At 40.8% G+C, this 23,607-nt stretch overlaps 1 protein-coding gene across 15 annotated transcripts in view; it reads right to left on the bottom strand.

The window, feature by feature from the left end:
* RBFOX1 (RNA binding fox-1 homolog 1) overlaps positions 1–23,607 on the bottom strand; it is a 2,636,561-nt gene that overhangs the window by 2,339,852 nt on the left and 273,102 nt on the right. For 13 of the 15 annotated variants that reach the window (XM_039490574.1, XM_039490577.1, XM_039490576.1 and 10 more), the window contains one exon: positions 5,911–6,033. The exons of 1 other annotated variant lie outside the window; for it this stretch is intronic. The gene's annotated coding sequence lies outside the window, so the exon portion shown is untranslated. Of the gene's footprint in view, positions 1–5,071; positions 5,224–5,910; positions 6,034–23,607 lie in introns of all 15 variants that reach the window. One more of the 15 variants, XM_039490572.1, reaches the window with a different exon arrangement.

Raw genomic sequence — 23,607 nt, 5'->3', positions numbered from 1 at the left:
CAGCGGTGCACAGACAATCCAGGAAATTTTTGGAAAACGTAGAGGACAATTTCCTGGTGCAAGTGCTAGAGGAACCAACTAGGGAGCAGAGCTCTTCTTGATCTGCTGCTTACAAACAGGGAAGAATTAGTAGGGGAAGCAAAAGTAGATGGGAACCTGGGAGGCAGTGACCATGAGCTGGTCAAGTTCAGGATCCTGACACAAGGAAGAAAGGAGAGCAGCGAAATACAGACCCTGGACTTCAGAAAAGCAGACATTGACTCCCTCTGGGAACTAATGGGCAGGATCCCCTGGGAGAATAACATGACGGGGAAAGGAGTCCAGGAGAACTGACTGTATTTTAAAGAATCCTTATTGAGATTGCAGGAACAAACCATCCCAATGTGTAGAAAGAACAGTAAATATGGCAGGCGACCAGCTTGGCTTAACAGTGAAATCCTTGCTGATCTTAAACGCAAGGAAAAAAAATAAAAAGCTTACAAGTGGAAAATTGGACAAATGACCAGGGAGGAGTATAAAAATATTGCTCAGGCTTGCAGGAGTGAACTCAGGAAGGCCAAATCACACTTGGAGTTGCAGCTAGCAAGAGATGTTAAGAGTAACAACAAGAGTTTCTTCAGGTATGTTAGCAACAAGAAAGTGGTCAAGGAAAGTGTAGGCCCCTTACTGAATGAGGGAGGCAAACTAGTGACAGAGGATGTGGAAAAAGCTAATGTACTCAATGCTTTTTTTGCCTCTGTCATCACGAACAAGGTCAGATCCCAGACTACTGCACTGAACAGCAGGGCATGGGGAGGAGGTGACCAGCCCTCTATGGAGAAAAAGTGGTTCAGGACTATTTAGAAAAGCTGGACGAGCACAAGTCCATGGGGCCAGATGCGCTGCATCCGAGGGTGCTAAAGGAGTTGGTGGATGTGATTGCGGAGTCATTGGCCATTATCTTTGAAAACTTATGGCGATTGGCGGAGATCCCGGATGACTGGGACAAGGCTAACGTAGTGCCCATCTTTAAAAAAGAGAAGAAGGAGGATCCAGGGAACTACAGGCCAGTCAGCCTTACCTCAGTCCCTGGAAAAATCATGGGGCAGGTCCTCAAGGAATCAATTCGGAAGCACTTATAAGAGAGGAAAGTGATCAGGAACAGTCAGCATGGTTTCACCCAGGGCAATTCATGCCTGACTAACCTAACTGCCTTCTATGAGGAGAAAACTGGCTCTGTGGATGAGGAGAAAGCGGTGGATGTGTTATTCCTTAACTGTAGCAAAGCTTTTGATATGGTCTCTCACAGTATTCTTGCCGACAAGTTAAAGAAGTATGGGCTGGATGAATGGACAGTAAGGTGGATAGAAAACTGGCTCGATTGTCAGGCTCAACAGGTAGTGACCAATGGCTCCATGTCTAGTTGGCAGCCAGTATCAAGCGGAGTGCCCCAAGGGTCGGTCCTGGGGCTGATTTTGTTCAATATCTTCATTAATTATCTGAAGGATGGCGTGGACTGCACCCTCAGCAAGTTTGCAGATAACACTCAACTGGGAGGAGTGGTAGATATGCTGGAGGGTAGGGATAGGATATAGAGGGACCTAAACAAATTAGAAGATTGGGCCAAAAGAAATCTGATGAGGTTCAACAAGGACAAGTGCAGAGTCCTGCACTTAGGATGGAAGAATCCCATGCACTGCCTAGGGACCGAATGGCTAGGCAGAAGTTCTGCAGTAAAGGACCCGGGGTTACAGTGGACGAGAAGCTGATATGAGTCAATAGTGTGCCCTTGTTGCCAAAAAGACTAACGGCATTTTGGGCTGTATAAGTAGAGACACTGCCAGCAGATCAAGAGACGTGATCATTCCCCTCTATTTGACATTGGTGAGGACTCATCTGGAGTACTGTGTACAGTTTTGGGCCCCACTCTGCAAGAAGGATTTGAAAAAATTGCAAACAGTCCAGCAGAGGGCAACAAAAATGATTAGGGAGCTGGAGCACAGGACTTATGAGGAGAGGCTGAGGGAACTGGGATTGTTTAGTCTGCAGAAGAGAAGAATGAGGGGGGATTTGATAGCTGCTTTCAACTACCTGAAAGGGGGTTCCAAAGAGGATGGGTCTAGACTGTTCTCAGTGGTACCAGATGACAGAACAAGGAGTAATGGTCTCAAGTTGCAGTGGGGGAGGTTTAGGTTGGATATTAGGAAAAACTTTTTCACTAGGAGGATGGTGAAGCACTGGAACGGGTTACCTAGGGAGGTGGTGGAATCTCCTTCCTTAGAGGTTTTTAAGGTCAGGCTTGACAAAGCCCTGGCTGGGATGATCTAGTTGGGGTTGGTCCTGCTTTGAGCAGAGGGTTGGACTGGATGACCTCCTGAGGTCTCTGCCAACCCTGATATTCTATGATAAAAGACAATCCTTGTCCCAAAGAGTTTACAATCTACTTAAACAAGACAAAAGAACGATTATTCCACTAATATCTCTGGAAGATGTTAAACAGAAGCTGCTAAAATTAGACATTTTTAAATGAGCAGGTAACTTACATCCAAGAGTTTTAAAAGAGCTGGATGAGGAACGTGCTGGACCATTAATGTTGACTTTCAGTGAATCTTGGAGCACTGGGGAAGTGCCAGAAGACTGGAAGAAAGCTAATGTTGTGCCAATTTCTAAAACGGGTAAAACAGGATGACCCAGGTAATTGTAAGCCTTGACACTGATCCCAGGGAAATTACTGGATCTGCTGAGGTGGGACTTGATTAATAAAGAACTAAAGGAAGGTAATGTAATATGCAGATCAACATGGGTTTATGGAAAACAGATTCTATCAAACTAATTCAATATCTTTTTTAGATGTGATTACATGTTTGGTTGATAAAGGCAATAGTATTGGCATAATCAACTTCTATAAGGCGTTTGACTTGGTACCGCATGACATTTTGATGAAAAGACCTAGAAGGATATAAAATTAACATGGCACACATTAAACAGATTAAAAAGTAGCTAACTGATAGGTCCCAAAATGTGACTATAAATGGGGAACCATCATTGAGTGCATATATTTCCAGTGGGGTCACACAGGGACTGGTTCTTGGCCCTATGCTATTTAACATTTTTATCAATGACCTGGAAAAAAACAAAATCACTGATAAAATTTGCAGATTACACATGAATTGGGGAAGTGGTAAATAATGAAGAGAACAAGTCACTTATTCACAGCAGTCTGGATTGTTTTGTAAACTGGGTACAAGAAAATTGTGTGTTTTAATATAGCTAAATGTAAATATGTACATCCAGGAACAAAGAATGTAGGCCATACTTATGCAATGGGGGACTCTATCCTGGGAAGCAGTGACTCCAAAAAAGATGTGGGGGTTGTGGCAGATAATCAGCTGAACATGAGCTCCCATTGTGATGCTGTGGCTAAAAGAGCCAATGCAATCCTCAGATGCATAAACAATGGAATCTTGAGTATCAGTACAACAGTTATTTTACCGCTATATTTGGTACTGGTGAGATAAATGCTGGAAAACTGTGTCTAGTTCTGGTGTCCACAATGCACAAAGGTTGTTGACAAATTGGAGAGGGTTTAGAGATGAACCATGAGAATGGCTAAAGGATTGGAAAACATGCCTTATGGTAAACTCAAGGACTTCAAGGTATTTAGCTTAACAAAGAAGATTAAGAGGTGTCTTGATTACAGTCCATATAAATTGCTACAAATATTTAAGAATGGGCTCTTCATTCTAGCAGAGAAAGGTATATGATCTAGTGGCTGGAGGTCAAAGCTAGACCAAATGAGACTGGAAATAAGACAAATTTTTAACGGTGAGAGTAATTAACCGTTGGAACAATTTACCAGGGTTCATGGTACAGTCTCCATCACTGATAATTTTTAAATCAAGATTGGATGTTCTTTTAAAAGATCTGCCTTAGGAATTATTTTGGGGAAGTTCTATGACCAGTGTTATACAAAAAGTCAGAAGATGATCATAATCGTCCCTTTTGGTCTTGGAATCTATGAATTCCCATTTTACAGATAGGAAACTGAGATTAAGAGTAACATTTTCAAAAGTACCTTAATTAGTTAGGAGCCTAAAACCCATAGACTTTCAGTAAGATTTAGGTTAAGTGCCCATGTCATTTTTGAAAATGGGATTTAGGCTCCTAAGTAATTTAGATGCTTCTGAAAATGTTACACTACGTGACTCGCACAAAGTTACAGATGAAGTATGCAGCAGAGACAAGACTCAAACCTAGACCTCTTGAATTACATTGCAGTGCTTTAACCACAAGACCGTTCTTCCTCACCACTGAGTATGGCATAAAAATACAGAGCTAGCTAGATCGAATAGATAATTTTCAGGTGGCCATTATCTATTCTCTATGAGAGACAGGTTCATACATGTTTGACTTGTATATAAGTGCTGCACACACAGTTTTCCCCCTAAAATGCAAAATGATCTTTTGATTAAAATACAATCCATATTAAGCTACTCATGAGGTCCTAAATATAACCATATATATGTGCAGGATTTCTGTTCTCCAGCAGTTAAAAGAAAATCTATTTTACAGATGCAATGTATATACAAGCAACTTTTATTTCACTGTCTTTTTTTGAAAATATCGATTAGGAGCGCAAAGAAATTGTGAGTTTCAACTTGCATAAGAGGATTGGGGCCTACACGAATTCAGTAATTGGAAAAAGCCTCAAATCTCATAGCAGATGTTGCAATTGCCATAACAACTGATTTTTAAAGTAAATAAATAATTAAGCTGACATTTTGGGAGACCCAGGCAATTATAGTCTTAGATAGTCACTATTTTTTACTTCTCTTTCTGTTTTTTTCTGGCATCAATAGGAACAATACACACAATACATTTCAGCAAATATACAAACAGACCTGGCTAGGGGACAGTTGTTACCTTTGCAAAAAGGTTTCTAGACAGGAAATGACATCTTTGTAATTCTACACCTGGCTAATAGAGCTGATTGTGTGTTTGTAACATTTCTGTTTGATTTCAACTCACATGAAGCTTCCTCCTTTCTTAGTATTTTCTAATAAGTCTATTCAATCCCACTCAAGCAACCTACCTTTTGAACAGAAAAAGGAGCCATCAGTGTTCTATGGGAAAATGGTAGAAATCTGCAAGAGGCATATCCCCCAAGGAAGTCTCTTAACCTCCCTCTCTGAACTGGGCTTGCTCTTCAGAGCTCACTGAGATATGTAAAACAAGTCAGATTTCCTGTAAGAAATTAAGTTTTGATTTTTTTTTCTAATCACTAGCAAAACTCAAAAGTGATTGAATGCATTTTACTGAAACTTTAAAAAAAAATATTCCATCTGTGGGGATACCATGCATGGGACATTTCAACTCCAAAAAATGTGTGTGAGAAAGTTATGGGTAACTGAAAAACAGGGGCTGTAATGGATGTTGCATTTTAACCCTAATATAATGGTTGCTATAAGAATGACAGAAAGAGAGAGAGAGAGACAGAGAATGAATGCATGAGGTGGCAATGTCATCTTTCTGTTTTGACCAGCAGCAACTGAGAAATTAATCATCATCTCCATCAATTTAAGTTAAAAGGCCACCATGAAAGTACTGTATATAACTAATATCCAGCCTCTAACAGAGTACATTGTGTCACGGGTTTATTTTTCTCAATGTTATTAGTCTTTTCCAGTGACTATTTCATTGTAAAGAGATAAATATACATGTAGAATCCATAATCTCTAGCACAACATATCAATAGGCAAAATTCCATCAGAAGGCTATTAATAGAAGTTACTTGTTTCTAAATGTATGTTCTTAGGAATCTTTTCACATTCCTGACCTCTTTCATTTTCTGCCCAAGGTGAATCTTAACATTACAATGCTCTTTGAAAAGCTGAAAGCATTATTAGCAATCTAACATATTCCATCTCTTACCTTAAAATGAGTCCAAGGTAGTGAAGAAATGAGAGAAGCAAGAATTGTTGCCAAATTAGGTGTAATTCGCTGCATCCAGAGAAGCGCTTAAGATGAAAGCTTTAGCATACAAATTTCAAGTCTCTAGAGTCAAGAGGTAGGACAGAAAAGGATTAAAGTGACCTGCTATGTTTTTAAAACTGTAATTATTTTGCATGGCATTAGTTAGGTCCTGCTTAACTCAAATTGTATTACTGGTGCCATTTCTCAGACAGCTCGTTTTGAATTCTATCAGCCTGAAAATCTATTATCTGAGCTAAATCAGGTGATATTTTCTTTTCCATTGCATACATATTTGGCTTCATTCACCTCTTACTTATATTAGCATAAATCAGGCACAATTCCTTTGAAATCAATGGAGTTGCATTAGTTTTGGATTGGTGTAAGTGTGAGGAAAAGTAAGCTCTCTCTCTCTGTGTATATATGGATATAGATATACACAGAGAGAGAGAGAGAGAGAGTATATATATATGCTTACCTTATTGCTTACTCTAGCCCATGCTTTGCTGCACATTGGGCTACCTATAGCTTATCTGATATTGGCTGCCAATTCATAAGTGATTTCTTTGCAGTGCTATTCATGATGATTCCTACACCTCTCTCATGTTCAGTTCCACCTGAATATAACATTGTTTTTTATCCAGATGATATCACGCCTTGATCTTTCCATCTAACTTCACAAAGTCCTCAGATGCCAATTTTATATCTATCCATTTCTTTGATTACCTATGCTAATTTTCCTGCACTATTTAGAGTTTGTACATTCCAGGTAGCTATGGATGTACTCTTTTTGGCCGTCAGAATTTGGACCATCAAGTAGGTGACTTCCCACTGGATTTGATCATCCACTGTCATATGCGCATCTGAATGCTTTCCATCCTCCTCAGGCTGTGATTTTTGGTTTATGTGAGTAGTTTCTGTAGCTAGAACTTTTTTATACAGACACCGTACATAATCTCTCATACACAGTCATACATTCCATACATAATCACTCTCTCTCTCACACACACACACAGAGCTTGGAACTAAAAAAAAGGTGGCTCCTATTCTAGGGATAGGCAAATACTTATTTTAAATACCACTGCATGGTGATTTTTGCCTGATAGCCTCTGTGTGTTACTCACATGCACAAACAGAGGTGAGAAAGACAGGGGCGGCTCCAGGCCCCAGCACGCCAAGCACGTGCTTGGGGCGGCATGCCACGGGGGGCGCTCTGCCTGTCACTGGGAGGGCAGCAGGCAGGCTGCCTTCGGCGGGATGCCTGCGGAGGGTCCGCTGGTCCCGCGGCTTCGGTGGAGCTGTGGGACCAGCGGACCCTCTGCAGGCACGCCTGCGGGAGGTCCACCGGAGCCACGGGACCGGCGACCAGCAGAGCGCCCCCCGTGGCATGCCGCCGTGCTTGGGGTGGCGAAACCTCTAGAGCTGCCCCTGGAGACAGAAGTAGTGAGTAGAAATCTGGCCCTATTGTTGTTCGCTCAATACTGAACCACTTTCCTAAGCCACTTGCCACTATCCCCGTATCTATAACTCTCAGTCACAACATTTTGCTTTATGCGCCTTTTATAAAGCCCCATGTTACCAAATCTGAAATTAAGTGCTACCTTTGCTTCAAAATTGTCACAAAATTGTCTTGCTGAGTTACAAAAAAAAAACGAGGTGTGCTAGACTTTGTCCCCTTTGGAAATACCCTGGTTTCACTCTGCTTCAAGGATGACAAGTGGAAGTGATAAATATCTGGTCATTCAAATCATGTCATCTCTCCAAGACTTAAAAAGAAAATAATTATCTCATGTATCAGGAGGTAGCCATGTTAGTCTGTATCCACAAAAACAACAAGGAGTCTGGTGGCACCTTAAAGACTAATAGATTTATTTGGGCATAAGCTTTCGTGGGTAAAAAACCCACACTTTATCTCATGGTAATTGAAAGTATATAATGAGACTTAACATCATGCTCTGGTCTTCTTATTTCATGGTATGAGAGAATTAATTTACTGAAAATGATAATCGCTCCCAGACTGCTGCATTTATTCCAGCATGTTCACCCCAGATCAGGTGTTTTGGGAACTAGATTCAAGATTTCTAGCATGACCTAGTTGATTGAGCAAAATGCTGAAATTCAAGATCTCCTAAGTCCTAAACATGACTCTGCTGTGTGTAACCTTAGGTAAGTCATGAATCCCCTCCCCTTGCATTAATTATTTTAATTAATCAGGGATAATGGCCACATTCTCTCTATACTGGTGGCACTTCACGCTGCTTTGCTGCTGGATAACTGCCTTTCCAAATATGACTTTTCAGTCTTATGAAGCCTATTTTTAGTGAGTGAGTTGTGGCCCTCTACAGAGAACAAGCACAGGATGTATCCACCAATTATGTTCCATTTTCAAAATAGGTAAATCAAAGTATGACTTAATGGGACATTAGTGGTGTATAAGCTGCAACCAAATCATTATTTTTGCTTTATATTTCCAGAATTTTGAAAGCCACTCATGCTATCTATCGCAGGTACTTAGATGGCCCTCATTACTGTAAAAACGGAGCACCTCGCAATCTTTAATACATTTATCCTCACAATGCCCCTGTGAACTAGGGAAGCGCTATTATCCCCATTTTCCTGAGAGTGAACTGAGGTACAAGACATTAAGGGTAAAATATTCAAAGATGTCTAAGTCCCATTTTCACAAGTGACTTAGGCAGTTATGTGTCTATCTCCCTTTGGCTTGCAATGAGATTTAGGAGCCAAAGTGCCTGATTTTTAAAGGTATTTGGACACAAAGCTACAGATAGAGTTAGGCTGGGAGGGCATATCAAGTGGAGTCATGCAGGGATCTGTCCTGGGTCCAGTTCTATTCAATATCTTTGTAAATTATTTGAAAAAAATGGCAAACAGAGAATCCAATTATGAAGTGTGCGGATGATGCCAAGCTTTGAGGGGTTGCAAGTGCCTTGGAGGACAGGATGAGAATTCAAAATGATCATGACAAACTGGGGAAATGTTCTGAAATAAATAGAATGAAATTCATTAAGGACAATCCAAAAGTACTACACTGAGGAAGGAATACAACAATTGCACACATACAAAACGGGAAATGACTGCCCCTGAAGGAGTGGTGCAGAAAAGGATTTTGGGGTTATAGTGGGTCACAAATGAAACATGAGTTGACAATGTAACACTACTGCAAAAAAAGAGAACATCTTTCTGGGATATTTTAGTATAAATGTTGTAAGCAAGACACAAGCAGTAATTCTTTCATTCTACTCAGCAGTGATGAGGCCTCAACTGGAGTATTGTGTCCAGTTCTGGGCACAACACTTCAGGAAAAATGGGGACAAATTGGAGAAAGTCCAGTAGAGAGCAACAAATTTTTAAAAAAAAATATCTAGAAAACATGACCTAGGAGGAAAGATTGAAAAAATTGGGTATGTTTAGTCTGGAGAAGAGAAGACTGAGAGGGGACATGAGAACAGACTGCAAGTATGTAAAAGGTTGCTATAAAGAGAAGGGTGATAAATTGTTCCTCTTAGCCACTGAGATCAGGACAAGAAATAATGGGCTTAAATTGCAGCAAGGGAGACATTAGGAAAAACTTGCTAACTGTCAGGGTAGTTAAGCATGGGAACAAATTACCTAGGGAGGGTGTGGAATCTCTGTCATTAGAAGGTTTTAAGAACAGATTAGACAAATGCCTATCAGGGATGGTCTAGATAATACCTGGTCCTACCTCAGTGCAGGGGGCTGGACTAGAAGACCTCTTGAGGTCCCTTCCAGTTTGATGATTCTAGTGGGATTTTCAAAAGCACCTAGGTGTCTATCTGCATCTTTAGATGCCTAAACACCTTTAAAAATCTGGCCCTAAGTCACTTTTGAAAATGTTACCCTCAGTGATATGCCCACATCACACCGGAAGTTTGAGACACAGCAGGCAATTGAGCCCAGGGTGCCTAAGTCCCAGGCTGGTGCCTTAACCACTGGACCGGCCTTTAAATATTTACTTCTGCTCAAGAGCATTTGTTCTGTCAGGATTTTTCATTCCACCTTTTTCCTGCAATGCTGAGGTTACCCGCTAATCAAAAATCATATACACTTTGTGAGTGCAATGAGGGGAAGAATGTTTGACATCCCAGAAGAGAGCAGATAGTTTAATAATTGCCAAAATTAGTTCTGATGGTGATTTATCTGATTCTTTATTACTGAATATTTGAAATATCGGCCTGAGCTTTGTTTCGGTTTCTTATGCCATAAAAAGTAATGTTTAATATGTAGAATTATAGGGTTAAAAGGGGACCACCAGGGTCATCTAGCCCCTTGCCAAGTTTCAGGATTTGTTGTGTCTAAACCATCCAACACAGATGGTTATCCAGCCTCCTTTTGAAAACCTGCAGCAAAGGAGCTTCCACCACCTCCCTCTGTTCCCTAATCTCATTTTAAGATGCTTGTACAAATGTTTTCGCGGTCTTTTGTTCTGTTTACAGTGTAATCAATGGGAAATGATTATGCTGATATATAATTGTTTTATCATTTTGTAGGGGGGTGGTTTGGTCAGTCAGCAGAGATAGTGGTCTGGGCCTCCAACCTCAGGCTCTCTCGCAGTTCTATAGGTCACAAGCCCGGAGGATGAGGTCCACATGGACTGGCTGCTGTGCTGGTAACCTCTTGCCCTGCCCTTATTGGGGCCAAGAGTCAAGGCTTGGCATGAGGTAGGAGGACCCAGGCCCTCCTGTTCCACCAGGTCCTAGCACAGGGCCCTGCAAATGTAGCTGCATGGAATGGCATGGGTTTGGCCTGCCCCAGCTCACGTTCCCTTGGGTCACTTCCTACCACTCCTTGTATTTCAATTTGGGATGTGGCCACACTTGAGATAAAGTCCTTGCCTTGAACTGCCACTACACAGTCTAGGGCCGATGCCTCTGGTGCCCTTGCCACTGGTTCTACCTCCCTCTTGGGTAATGTCAAGAGGGAGGCAGGGGAAGACTCAACCCCTCAGTAGCAGTTTCTTTTCCTGCTGCTGCAGAACAGTGCTCCTCCAGGAAACAGCTTTTCTTTTTTCTTCCCTTCCCTGGGTTAGTGGAGCTCTCTTTACACTGGTATTTTCCCCAGGTGCAGGCTTGGCAGTGTCTAAGTGGTGGAGCTTTCCTGACCCAGTGCGGCTCCAGCCCTTTCCCTGTCTCAGCCTTACTACGGTATCTAGAATCGCCATCACACTTTGTAAAACATAATGTATTATTCCAAAAATTAGATTCTGGTCGAACTCAGCCCTTTTGTCAGTGGAGTTGTACACACTTACCAGTAGGATGAATTTGGGTCACATGTTATATACACCACAGCATGGTCTTATGGCGGGGGTACTAGACTGGAATGCATAGAGCTATGGGTTCAAACCCTGGTTCTGTCAGACTGTGTGTAGCCTTGGGCAAGACATCTAATATCTTGAGGCCAGATTTTCAAAGGTGTTTAAGGCCTCTAAAGATGCAGATAGGTGCCTACTGGGATTTATAAAAGTTCCCTACCTGTTGACTTTCAATGGGAGTTAGGTGCCCAATGGAACTTACAGTAGTGTTTATCTGCATGTTTACAGGCCTAAATACCTTTGAAAATAGAGCCTTCTATTCTTCACTTCTGTCTGTAAAATGGGGACAAAAGAACTTCCTTTCTCTCACCTTTGGTCTATTCAAATGTTAAGCTCTTCTGGGGAGGATCTGTCTTTTTTTCTGTGTTTCTACAGTGCTTAGTACACTGATGTTCTGACCTAAGTTTCAGCACCGAGGGCCAAATGAAATACAAATTAACAACAGCAAGGCAGGAAAATACAAACCATTCATGAAACAATGAATCTGGTAGGTTTTTATTTTGCTTTAAAAAAGAAAATAATCATAATATTCATTATCCCCTGTGAATCTTCCTTTTATTTTGGTGGTGTGTCCACCAAACTTTGCAACAATGCCAGTAAAAAGCTCCTTCCCCGACATAAGATGACATAGGCTATTAAATTCACTTACAGTGAGGATCTCATGTCCCAAGGCATTTACGGTGTAGGATTTTTAATCTAATTTATTAATGGCTATTCTGTTGCAGGGGCCAGGCTAACAACAACGATTGAGAAGGGCACTGCCTGGGCCATCAAAAATATGAGAGCTGGATAAAACTAGTGTCATTTCACTTAGCTTTGCAATTTGGGGGGCTTCTTGTTCACCAATTTTAAAAAAACCCAAAACACTAACAGCTGCCAGGCTGCCTTTATTCCCCTGGTGCTGCACTAGCACTTCTGAGCCGTTCTCACTCTGTGTGATTGGTGACTTATAACACTGACAAGGAACCTTTGGTCTCTGTAAGTGCTAGTACAACACTAGGATAGGAAGGTTCATCCAAAAAACACTTGAGGGACAGAACTGGCAAGAAGTTGAGGAAAGGAATAACGAACATACAGTGAGCAAGCTATTTCTCCTACTGGCTGGGAAGGAAGAGAGACTAACTTATTTCTGATTACTTGGGAGCTCCTCAGATACTACTCCATGGGTGGATGGAGACCAATTAAATAGATAGAAAAACAGGATGGGAATGACAGGGAAATATAGTGGAGTGGACAGAGAAGTAGAAACAAAGAAAATGAAGTGAGGACAGTGAAAGGGCATAAAGAAAAAGTATGTTTTGTACCAAAAGAGAAACAGAGAAAATAGTCCAGGGACGGCTCAGCTATCTAGGGCCAGCTTTTCTAAAGCACTTTGCACCAACACAGCTTCCATTTAGGCATCTACATAAGTGTGTGTATTTTCAAATCATGCAACAGGCTTGCTGATTCTTGTGGGAACTCAGGAGCACAAATGGCAGGCCAAACATTCTACTTTTAGAGAAAGGTCTGATTCTAAAAATGGAGGAATATTTGTGAATGTTTTCTTTCTAAGGCACTCCCATTACCTTAATATCTGAACATCTCTCAGTATAACATATTGACCCTCAACACTCCTGGGAGACAGGAATGTACCATTATCCTCATTATACAGATGGAGTACAGAGAGACTAAGTGACTTGCCCATGGTCACTTGGCGTCTCTGGCAGAGTAGGGACTTGAATCCAGTTCTCCCATGATCCAGGCTTGTACCTTAGTCATTGAAGCCTCCTCTCTGTAAAACTTTTCCCCCTCTGAAACTAAATACACCCATCCCTAATTGTACACTGGGCCTGTTATTCTGGTTTGATGCAAACCTCCAGTCATTGTAATCTGGACAGAAACATAAAGAAAAGAAACTTCAATCCCTACCTGTGCCTTACTATGTTCATATCTTTTTCTTCCCACTTCCTCTTTGATCAAAGCAATCTGAATTCAATTAAGGCTAAAAACCAAAACCTTGCCGCTGAATTTTCTGCCCCATGTTGCTCCGTGTTCCTGTGGCCTGATGAATAGTAACTGCATCTTGAAAGCCTGCCCTTTTATTTTTAGAGAGCTCAATAAAATGCCTACAACTTTGTACTTCCACCCCCTCCTCCGCCCTTTATTCTTTGTTCAAGAAAGTACTATATGGAAAAGAAATAAGGTACAAGCCCCATGCCAAAGAGGGGAAATAGAAAAAAATGTGCCAAATACAATGAACACAATTGTTCACATTTTGTATACAAATTGATTCCCTAATGCTGCTAAGTTCTGTGTTCTCAACCATATGAGCACAGCTCATGCACATTAAAGCTGCTCCAAGGTGTTTCTAACTGTTGAATCAGCGCTCTCACTCATTTGTGCTGGGTTTCTCCTATCTATTTTTTCCTTTCCTTTCTGATCCAGGACCTCTACCTTACCCTGAAAGAATGTCTCCTTGTGTGGTAACAAGCACTGATCAGGGGAAATTATTTTTTCACCAAAATGAGAGGAAGAGAGGTGTTTAAAGAGTTTCACACTGAAGATGCATGACAATTAGACCTTCCTAAATGTAATTCCTGTAGGAATCAGAGCTCTAAAAACTTTGCCCTTTGGAGTTTTGGTTTTAAAGCACTCAGGATTGCAAACACCTGCATTTCTACTAAGAATTAGGATTAATATAGCACTGTACATACTAGCTGTTTTTAAAAAAATCCCAATTGATGCCTAAATAGATTTACAAATCTGGCCCTAGACCCTAAACCACTCAGCCACTTTTGAAAATTTTGTCTTCAAGCTGTTATTTTAAAAACTGCCTAATGGATTTGGATCCACAGTTTCCATTAAAATGTATAGGAATTGCTTATTCAGATCCCCTAGGCAGTTTTAAAATCTCAGCCCAGATTTCTAGAATTATATGCATGATTTACAGCATTTTAAGGCAGTTTCAACAGTTTGCCTGTGACAGTCTTTCATGGTGCATGCAAAAGCATAGCGGAGCCCAAAAGAAATGGACACTGGAAAAATACAAAAAGAGTTACTATTCAGAGAGCTTTGAATTTAACATTCGAGTCATAATAGCTGACTCTCATTAACACACAGGCAGGAATACCAGGGAGTCTGCTACATGAAACCAAGACAAACCACCATGAATTATTAAGTTCTCTGTAGCTAAAAGCAGTTTACTCAGGGGAAACTGCTTTTTGCTAACTGAAAATGGACCTTTCAGCTCAACACAGAAACAAACAAACAAAGACTCAGAGAAACAAATCCTTCAGAAAAATGAATAAAAAGTTAATAGTCTCTAAGAGCATAAGAACGGCCATACTGTGTCAGACCAAAGATCCATCCAGCCCAGTATCCTGTCTACTGACAGTTGCCAATGCCAGGTGCCCCAGAGGGAGTGAACCCAACAGGTAATGATCAAGTGATCTCTCTCCTGCCGTCCATCACCACCCTCTGACAAACAGGCTAGGGACACTATTCCTTACCCAACCTGGGTAACAGCCATTAATGGACTTAACCTCCATGAATTTATCGAGTTCTATTTTAAACCCTGTTATAGTCCTAGCCTTCACAATCTCCTCAGGCAAGGAGTTCCACAAGTTGACTGTGCGCTGTGTGAAGAAGAATTTCCTTTTATTTGTTTTAAATCTGCTGCCCATTAATTTCATTTGGTGGCCTCTAGTTCTTATATTATGGGAACAAGTAAATAACTTTTCCTTATTCACTTTCTCCACATCACTCATGATTTTATATACCTCTCTCTCTCTCTCTCTCTCTGTATACACACACACACACACACACTTTTATATACCCCCTCACCTTTTACCCCTTTCTCCAGATCATTTATGAATAAGTTGAATAGGATTGGTCCTAGGACTGACCCTTGGGGAACACCACTAGTTACCCCTCTCCATTCTGAGAATTTACCATTAATTCCTACCCTTTGTTCCCTGTCTTTTAACCAGTTCTCAATCCATGAAAGGATCTTCCCTCTTATCTCATGACAACTTAATTTACATAAGAGGCTTTGGTGAGGGACCTTGTCAAAGGCTTTCTGGAAATCTAAGCATGCTTCATCTCTTTGAGAGGTGGGAGTTGGGACGCACTGACACGAGGGCTTTGGTTTAAGGTCTACTGCCTAGGCTATTGGGCTGGGACTTCGGCAACCTGGGCTCTAGACTGGTCCTGCTGTGTGACTGAGCAAACCACTTCCCCTCTCTGAGCCTATCTGCACATTCTTAGCTGTAAGGCTCTTCAAGGAAGGGGCTGTTACTTCTGGGTATGTACAGTGCCTAACACAACCGGGCCCTGATTGCAATTATGTAACTAATGAGACAAATAAATAATATTAATGAATTAATTCTACAGCACTTGTGGCAACAGGGAATCTCCCACCACTCTACTCCATCCCAGGATGACCTCCACTTGGGAAAGCAACACAGAATTGAGAAATCAGAGATTTTACAAGGAGTAAGCTGGCCACTGCCCAAGTGTCTCAAACCCACCAGTGAAGTTTATTAAATACCATGGACATTAACATCATTCAGTGAATCTTAGAATGGGTACGGCAATCCCATGCTAGAAGCATAATACGAATTCCAGATTTGGAAGAAAGGCCTGGTCTACACTAAGGGGGGGGGTCAAACTAGGGTAAGTAAGTTCAGCTACGCGAATAGCGTAGCTGAACTCGAAGTACCCTAGTTCGACTGACTTACCCGTCCAGACGCGGCGGGGTCGAACTCCGCGGCTCCAAGGTCGACTCCGCCACCACCGTTCGCGGTGGTGGAGTTCCGGAGTCGACCGGAGCGCACGGGGAGTTCGAACTATGGCGTCTTGATTAGACGCGATAGTTCAAACTCCGAGAAGTCGAACTCACCGCGTCGACCCGGACGGTGAGTATAGACCTATTCATCTCAGGTAAATCTAGTTCTCACCTCTGTAACCAAAACAGCTTCCATGATGCAGTGTTTTAAACATATAGGCACACCAGCCTGAATGAATTAGCATGGCTTTCTCCAACAACTGCTATTGCTTATTGAAACCCAGCCAAATCATCTTCAAAGTACATGGCACCCAACAGGTACACGAGATCTAAATCAATGTACTGAAGACGATGGAAATCTGCACATCGGTTCGCACAGGTTCAGAATATGTCATTAAAGATGAGTACTAGTTATTTCTACTCAGATTACAGATGGCAGAGTTTCATTTTTCCATTTTTGTTATTCTGCACAAATCCTTATTTTGGAGGTTCACAAAATAAGTCCAAAGCTGTCACATGAAACATATCATTGGTCTCATCTGCAAATCTCACTGGTTACTAGGCAGACATTAAATGCATATCCATTTCTCAAGGCTTCTGGGGAAATCGTTACAGAATTTGCACTTAGCCAAGAATTTCCAAAGTTTAATTTTACACAAAAAACTACACTGATAAAATTATTTCATAGCACTGATAGGTATATAAATCCAATAATGCAGATATTACATACACTTACAACATTGCAGAACTGTTGTGGATCAGTACTATCATCAGCTGCCAATTATATATATTGAAATAAATGGCCAGTCATGCACAGTATCATTAAGTAAATATTTATTTCAACACTTTGCCACAAATAGTTATTTTATGATTTAGGATGAGTCAGGTGTGTGTGTGTGGATGGATTGTATGTTTTTTTTTTCTAAAAAAGTCTTTACCAAACAATAACTTTTCTCTCATTTACATACTGATTTAGGCCACAAAAAGTCTATTATTTGCTCATCTATAGTGATGAGTTGGTCAATATTTTTGTTATTTCCCTACCTCTCATTTTCCAACCAACTATACAGTTTGTTGAAGGGTTTCAAATTTCAACAAAGTTTTAAAATATTGACCAAAACGTAGTGGATTTTGTTTGCCCTCACTTTATCACCAGCTCACATGTAAGTCGCAGTGAAACAGAGTCCTTTGTTCAGATAAGCAGCAAATCTTTTGAAAGTATGTTTAAGATACTACACACTTCCATTGGACTGGGGATTATAAGTGATAAAAGAGGAGGTTGAACATTCAAAGCCAAGTAATCTAAGACCATCTTCTCATTCATGTAGGTAGGTGAATAGATTAAATTAACTCAAATAGTCTCAGCCCTAATGAACTAAACACTCCTCGTCTTGCAATTTATCAGAGGTCTACCACAAAATTAAGAACCGTTTTCCTGAGATGCTAATGGCAAACAACAAAATTCCACCATTAGTTTACAGGCAACACTATTTCTGCACAAGTTGTAAATGCATCTGATGATTGGAGCAGCCGCAGATCACAGAACAGGAGCAAAAGAATGCTGAGAGTACTGGAAATTTAGCAGAAGGAAATGGAGTGACAAAGGAAGCCTAAGTGCGTGCAGAGGCCATCACAGGAACAGCAAGAGGAACTAACCAGGGTAGATGCTGAGGTGCAGATCATCCTCACAGAAATAGGGAAATAGCTGAATGAAGCTGACTACAAAGGAGGCTAAAAATTGCAAGAGGCGGCAAGAAAAGTGCTGGTTTTGTTTGATTCGTTTTAAAGAGTTTGGGGAGTTTTAAAAAAAACTTGAGGAAAATGCTTGCGAGAAAAAAGGTCAGCATGACTGAAAGCAGAGGAGATATAGGAGCTGAACAGGGGTATTCCATATTTAGTAAGTGCATCCTAAACGTGTACAATACAATTTATTCCCCAAACTGACATCACATTATCAATATGGAATGACCTGTGGTAATACCATATATAAACAATCGTTTATCAACTATGGTAGTTTAATACATTTCCCGGGCTACAAATTCCCTCCCCACTAACTGACCATTTTTTTTTCAGATGAATAATTTGTTTATTTGAAGAATTCTGGGCCATAAATATACAACATTAACAAGCATTAACGCCAAATAACTGGTGTCTCTTTCCTATGAGCCAGTCAGCAAATATTCCTTTCCTCTTCCCATGGCACTTGTCAGAGGAGAGACAATTTTAAAAGGGTTGCTTGCGGTGGTCTGATTGTGTGTGTCCCTTCCAACTTGTTCCTCTGTCCCCCTATGACAGATATAAATAGTTTAACATGAGTATTGCCTAACTCCTTCCCACAACATGAGCTTGCCATGCAGCAGTTCCACTGGATCCCGGTCTGGGGCGGAGAAAGAATATTTCCATACATTCAGAGGCTGAAATTTCAATGCACTGGAAAGCTCATTTAGGGCCTGATCCAACATTCACTCACTGAAATTTCCCTATTGGCCTCATTCAAGCTCACAAGCGAGCAAAGCAGACCAGGAAAGAGGCAGACAGATCACCAATTCCCAACAGCTTAAGCATGGTTGTGGGCAAGAGTCCAACTATAAGTCTAGCACTCAGCCATTTTGGTTATTAAATAAATCTTCTCCTACCCTTTTGGCCTAATTTTAAATGGCAAGCAAGGGTCTGTCATTCCTACTGGCCACAAGGGTTGGAGAAAAGGAGAGAGAGTAGCTTTTAATAAATGGACACCTCTGATGAAGTACTGAATTCCACCAGCCTCCTATTGGAAATACCTTAGCCCCACCAAGAGCTTTATTTTAGATTCACAGGCAGAAGATGCATTTCATGGGAATTTGTAGCTATAATAGCTCACATCCAAGTATTATTGTTTAGTCTGTGACTGGTTAAAAAGGATAGATCAACACTATGGAGCAAGATGTTTTGGAAACCTTTCTGGCTATATACTGGGTTCACAATACAGACACACATGCCCCACTTTTTGTTTTTTTGTACTGTCATTTAAACTTAGGTTTTTCGTTGGTTTAATTGAAAGGAAAAGTCTTGCAAAAAGGAGCTCTGTATTAGGGTTAGCACACCGTCCCCAAAAGCAGTGCTGGCACAAGTGGGGGTTCGGTACATAGCCCTCTCCATTTGAGTGCATGTCACCCAGTCCCAATTTTTTGCTACAAGACAAACTATATGTGACCCAACTTGTGTATAAATTAAATGCATTATTGGGCTAAGTACATACACATTAATATAGCCTCCAAGCTGCTCTCAGCTGAATGCTATCTCCAGCTAAGTGCACATGAACAAGACAGACCATCAGTGGAAAATTACAGACATCAGTACAACAGTGACAAGGATTTGCAAATTATGAAACATAGCAGAGAGAGATTATCATTGTTGTTTAAAAAGACAGAAACCATATTATGGTACATTATCAACACAGAACTCCTGCACTTTGACATACGGCACTCAAGCACCTGTGTATAGGATGTTTTTTAATAAAACTGAAAAATTTATTCTAACCTCTTTTGGAATCACATAAATGCAAGACTGCCTTACATTGGATTAGCATTGCTCCTTTTAAAGGCTTACTTTCATGAGGATTCTGGGACAATGCAGGTAAGAGGAGGAGAGCAAAGGTGACCGATCAATTCCCAGTTCTGCCACATACTTCCTGTGTGACCTCAGACAAGTTATTTAATCTCTGTTCCCCATCTCTTACCTTTTGTTCATCTTGCCTATTTAGATTATAAATTCTTTGGGACAGGGACTGTCTCATATTATGTGTATGGACAGCATCTGTCAGGCTTTGGGTTCTAGGTGGTCAGGCCTGGTGTTTAGAGCAGTGGTCAAGAACAGACACCAAGAGCCAAAGGACTGGACCAAGGCCAGTGCTGAAACTGGAATCCAGAGACAGAACCAGGGTCAAAGTCTGTAGACAAGCCAAATCAGGATCATAGTCAGAGTTCAGAAGCAGGCCAAAGGTCAAAGCCAGGTTGGAGTCAGTCCAAGGGGCTGAGGGTCAGGAGACAGGTCCAGGGCAGGAGTGTGTCAGGAACAGGGCTGGGGCAGGATTGGAATATGACATGGACAAGGCTGAAGCAGGCTTGGACAAGGCTGGGACAGGAACAGGGTCAAGGGCAGGCTGGAAATCTAGGGAGTCTTAAAACACCACCAGGCAGCAGGAGGGTTCTTAGCTGAGTGGTGCTGTTGCACAGACTACCTTGGAGGTTTGGCAGTGAGCGTGAAATACCTGTGCCTGGGGTTCATCTGACCCCGGCCCTGCCCAGCGTTAGGCTGCTGCATTTCTGAGGGAGAAGTTCCTGCAGGCTCAGATGAAGGGATGAGTTATTGTTGCCGAGTGAGCAGCCCTGGTCCTGCTGTGGGTTTACCTCACAGCATCTAGCACAATGGGCCCCCAATCTCAGCTGGGGCTTCTAGACCCTACCAACATTCAAATAATAAATCAATAACTGTTAGGGGAGTTCACTGTATAAACTGTATTTATCATTTCATTACAATAGTTCCCTTTTCCCCCTCTTATCATTTCTCACAGACTCTCCCAATGGAACATAAAACTAATGTTGTCTGAATGCAGCTTTCAAACCCACAGCATTCAGGTACATTCAACCGTAAACTAGATGAGTTTGCCTGTTTGCATACACTGAAATTAAAGGCTAGCAATTCACTTCCTAAGTGAATTCAGCTAAACCAAATTAAGGCCATTCTGAATAATAGTGTCCACACAGGAGATTTAATATGGTTTAAATAATCCACTTCGAATTTACTTCTTTAGTTCATTTGGATTAACTTTCCTGGATGTCTCTGCATAGACACTCCCTTAGTTATACCCGTCATAGCCGGAAGCTCAGCAGGGGAGCTAACTCAGCTATGGTGGTTGTGGGGGAGAGCTTGTGATTAGAGCCAGATAGAATTTTTTGGCAAACAATAAATTTCCCAAGAGTACATTTTTCATGGACCAAAACTATTCATGAATTTGTCAAATTTTGATTTTTTTTTGAACAGTCAAAATGTTTCATTTCAACATTTCATTTTGTCTGTCTATCTCTAAAGAGCATTTTGTTTTGAAATTTAGTTTTAAAATGGAAAAAAATCACCCCAAAACAACTGAAAAAAAAGAACAAAAGGAAAAATGTGTCTTAGGTAAAAAAACAAAAAAAACATATTTTTCATTTTGGCCCCTGAACAAAAAAAAAAATTATTTGTTCAGTTTATATTGTGATGATTCTAATATCAGTGGCAACATGCCAGGCAAACTTCTTCCCATCTAAAGCCTCAATCTGGCCTAAGTCACTGCTCCTCTCTGCGATCAGGGCACCTGCTGCTGCATAGCTTTGTAACCACTTATTATTTTTATTGTGGTAGCCCAAGAGTGGAGCCCCACTGTGCTAGGTGCTGTCCAAAAGAATGACACAGACAATCCTGCCCCAGAGGATTCACAATCTAGAATTCAGATGAGACACAACAGATGAATAAACAGACAACTTGGAGACAAGAGGGGATGGGAAAGCAAAGTTTTAATATAGACAGGTGTGTCTGAATAAAGTAGTTGTAACTGTGGTCTCTGTAGTCACAGATGGGCACCAGTCTAGCCAATAAGATATTAGATTTGAAATGTAGGGTGAGCTACATAGGTCTGAGACACTGGCTCAGGTGAATAATAAATAGTAATAATAATCATCATAATTAATACCTAACTTGTATATAGAGATGTGTTTTTCATCCATAGATCTCTAAGAGCTTTAAAAAGATTATTAGTATCAGCCCTAGCTATTGTCTTATATTTTGAAGGTTGTGTCTACCAGAGTGTGATTAAAAACTCTTTTATATTAACTTTAAATGAAGATGAGATTAGCAAAAATACTTACAGAATCCCGTGAAATGAGAAAATCTGTGCACATAAAAGTATAGTCCTGTTACTTAAGTGGTTGCAAGAAACAGAGTGGAATGAGACATTTTCATTAATGAATGGCTGCTAGGTTCTGGAATTGATCAGGTTTAATGTCAGGAGCTTATAATTCTCAGATGGATTCTTAGTCCCTGTTCTGTCTCTTTCTGAGTTTGCAGCTATCTTGTTTTGAAAATAAACAGAAGTATATGCAGAGGAAATAAAGGTCTCAAAGGGCTGAATCAGACCGTGGTCTCTAAAACAAATAATTATATGGAGGTCAATGTGATTTATTTGAACCCAGTCAATCAGACTGTGCCATAAATAAGGCAAATTTTCTTTAATGAAAATTTGCTTCATAATCTCAGGTTGACGAACCATAAGGAAGAAGGCAAGATAAGAATGTTAATTAGATGGGAGAAGTTCTTAAACACTATGTTAAATTCTGTATAGAAGACTCTGTGGATTTCCAGCATAATTTCAAGTTTTAGTGAAGATGACATATTCCAGAAAGCAAAGAAAACAGGATGAAAAGTCAGAAAGGAAGCACAGCACTTTACTTGCAGCAGAACCTTTATTTAGCTGAGGTTCCTAGCAAACCCAGACAAGGCTCTGATGGAACCTTGCCTGCCAGACAGATTTGGAAATGATGCTTGCTGTTTAGGTGCTTTTGTACATTTTATTCCAGGTTTGTATTGCACCGTGATGCTGAAAGGCCAGCAGGTCAGAGCCATAGGCCAATTCACTTTGTGAATATCAAATAAATGTTAAGTGTACTAGTATGCATAGACTAATTCACTGATGTAGTAAATTATATTGTCTTCACTTCTCTATAACCTGTTGATTACTATCGCCTTACATTATATATATTCCTGTAATTAGATAACCCTAGATTAAAGTGTGTTAGTGTTAAAATGAGATGTATGATGTGTAAACTTTATGAAAACTAATGAAAGATTGTTGTTTGTTGCTACATTACATTTATTCTGCAAAGAAACCTTGCGAAGTGTAAGTGGAGGACTAATGGCTGTAACAGGCAATGCAAACTTCAAAGCAAGGGCTATTGTGTTTGACATGGAAACTCAGACTCACTCTACATTTCCTATTCCTCAAAACCCATGTGGGTGAAGACACTGTTCAGATTGTTTTCTGGAGAAGCTATAAAATAGATTTCAAGGAATGATCCTGTATCTCTGACTGTTTGGATTCCAACAGGGTGGAATTATTGAGTGAGTGAACTGAGATCCCCAGAGCTATTCTAGGTAACCTTGAGAGGCTTTTGGAGTCTGACAGATTACTACAACTTTGCTATCATTTTGGACTTACAAACTTTGACTCAACTGTTAATGTATTTACCTGCTTTAACTTTTCAATATCTCACCTCTTTTTCTTAGCTAATAAATCTTTAGTTAGTTTACTAGAGAATTGGCTGTCAGTGTTGTCTTTGGTAAGATCCAGAGTACCAATTTACTTAGGGGAAAGTGACTGACCCTTTGGGGTTGGAAGTAACCTGAAGTGGTGTAATTTTTAGTTTCTTTGACCATTATCATTAAGTCCAGTTTGTCTGGGTGGCAAGATAGGCTGGAGAGCCTAAAGGGACTGTCTGTGGACTCCATGGTAAGACTGGTACAGTGATCT

The sequence above is a fragment of the Mauremys reevesii genome, linkage group 10 (genome assembly GCF_016161935.1).
Source record: "Mauremys reevesii isolate NIE-2019 linkage group 10, ASM1616193v1, whole genome shotgun sequence".
In the NCBI taxonomy this organism is placed as follows: Eukaryota; Metazoa; Chordata; order Testudines; family Geoemydidae; genus Mauremys; species Mauremys reevesii.
Note: the sequence above shows the minus strand (reverse complement) of the source record. Positions and strands in the feature narration are given on the sequence as shown.